This window comes from Protomyctophum bolini, assembly GCF_963924005.1.
Source record: "Protomyctophum bolini genome assembly, chromosome: 11".
Lineage (NCBI taxonomy): Eukaryota > Metazoa > Chordata > Actinopteri > Myctophiformes > Myctophidae > Protomyctophum > Protomyctophum bolini.
Window position 1 is genome coordinate 27,147,408 of NC_137872.1, and position 2,500 is coordinate 27,149,907.

Here is a 2,500-nt window from a genome sequence, read left to right on the forward strand (position 1 = left end):
AGAAACCTATCTCCATATTTTCTACATATTTTGGGTGATTTCTTTTTTCAATTTACTTGTTATTGAATTGTAATCAAACAAATGACTGACAATTGACAATACATACAAGAGAAACAAAACAATACAAGACAATATACATATACACACAAGCGGGGAGATATCTGCCTCTCTTCTCTATTGATGATCATAATACATAAGTACCTCAAACAGGTGCATCTGCTTCTACAGGTTAAACAGATTTAACAGAATTTAAACAAAATCAGGTCTTATTGTAGAGACATGAGTAATCCATCTAAACCAGTTATCTGTGAAGACTTCAACCTGGCCTCTAAAGCTGAATGTAATTCTCTCCATAATAAATATACTATATTAAATCAATCCATTAATTTAATTTTGGGGGAAATTAACACCCTACTTGATCATACAGCGTCACACAAAGGTATTAAGTATAGCGGACCTGCAAGTACGAAATGTGACACGCTTTGAGCTTCTAGATCAGCTACTTTTGATATTTTTTAAATTTAAATCCTGAAAAGTAACAGTTTTGGACATTATGAAGTTTACACCCAACAGAGAATACTGTATATTTTGCATAATAGGATGCAACAATAAAGAATGTTGAATCTTGTAGTGGGCCTACGGCACTTCAACTACTATTGATGCTATTGTTGTTGCAGCTATTAATACTTCCACTAATACCAGTAAGACGCCCTGAGGGAGAGAAGCAACCTCACCCTAAAGGGCAAGGTCGCGTGCACGCATCCGCCTGGGTGACGGCAGACGGCAGACTCAGGTTCAAATATAATATTCACACGTGTATTTATACATAAATGGTCTATTCATGAGTTATCTGACTGAACTAGTGTGAGGACTGCTACAAGTTCTTCAACTTCTGTACTACTGATACCTACTATTTAGGCTACTGCTACGAGTGCGTGGTCGACTGAGCACAATCCTACAGTAGTTATTGTCCTATAGTAGTATAGTAGAGCCTATCATTTGGTTGGTACTACTACAAAATGAAATTAAAATAGTAAGAGAAGTCCGCTGGTGCTGCTGATGTAAAGTTTACAGTATGAATGCCGCCGTTGTAAGTCCAGGCCTGTGTTGTATATTCTTGTCTAATCCAGTGAATCCATATGACAGTCACCATAACAAATTAATTTCACTACTTAAAATCACTATGGGCCGATTCATACTCCTATTTTACCGCTGTAGTGCCGAAATGATTTCGGCTCGTCAGAAATTTTCAGTAGCACCGAAGAGCGGACTTTAGGACGGTACCCGCCCTCCCGAACCTCAAATGACGTCACATTGTAGGCTCTACAGAGCCGAACCGACTTTTATTCGGCTCTAAAATAAGAGTATGAATCGCGCCTATAACGTCGCTGTTGGGTGGAAACCTATGTCCTATAAATGTTTGTTTTTTCCAGGATTCAAATTTGAAAACAAGCATAACAAATGCAATGCGTTTTCAGCTTTTGATCTACTATTTCCCCTAGTATTGTGTGCGAGTGTGTAGAGATCAGAGGTTTCTGTTCGACAGCAACAATATCCTAAACGTGATAAGTGATTGTGATCAGAAAGTGGTTACTGCCAGCATGGACTTTGGCCTGTTTCAACTCAAACAAGAGCACCCGCCCGATGACCATTTTCAAGGGCAAACCCAAGGTCGTCCGGGCCCGGGAACCGCCTCCTTGCCCCAAGAGCACGAGCCAGAACGATGCACTTAGGGAATGTCTTGGGAATTATCCCAAGACATTCTGCCATTAGTCGCCTCACTGTATAGCTACACCACGGCGGCGGCTGGCATTGGGAGAGCGTTAATGGGACCATTTCCATTCCGCCGGTATAGCGGCGTTATGCGCCACACTGTATAGGGAACACATTGACAGTCAGCTGGCGTAGCGACCCTGCAGCTCCATCGCCCCGCTCAATCCTGCGTTAAATGCCACTCCATCTTTGCAGAGTGCGTCCTCCTCTCAACTACCTTCCTCTCTCGCTGCCATTAAATCTCGTCATCGCCTCTCCTTCATCTTCACTCTTTCAATCCCGGCCTTCGTTCCCCATCCTCGATAAATCACGTCTCCCGCTGTCGACGTGCCTCTCCCCCACTTACCTCCATCACTTACCTGGTCCTATATAGTGTTGCCCGATTTAGAGAGAGAAATAAGCAACCAGGTCTATGAGAACAAGCCCAAAAGAAGCGACTAACACATGAGCACTTTAAACCTATATACTGTACATGGGCTATTTGAAAATGGCATATATATAAGCTCTCAACGTGTTGCGATGCGACACGTTGATGTGCTATTTTCAACAAAATCTTGGTAAAATAACAGATTTTTTATTTTTTTTATTTTTTTAACATTAATTTTTAACAAGAAGTCTGGAACGGGCGTCGCTGGCACAAACTGTTTTCAGATGGGAATACACAGACAATTACATATTAATTTGGAGGTCATAAATGTTCTAAATGTTTTAGAACCACTGATTTAAA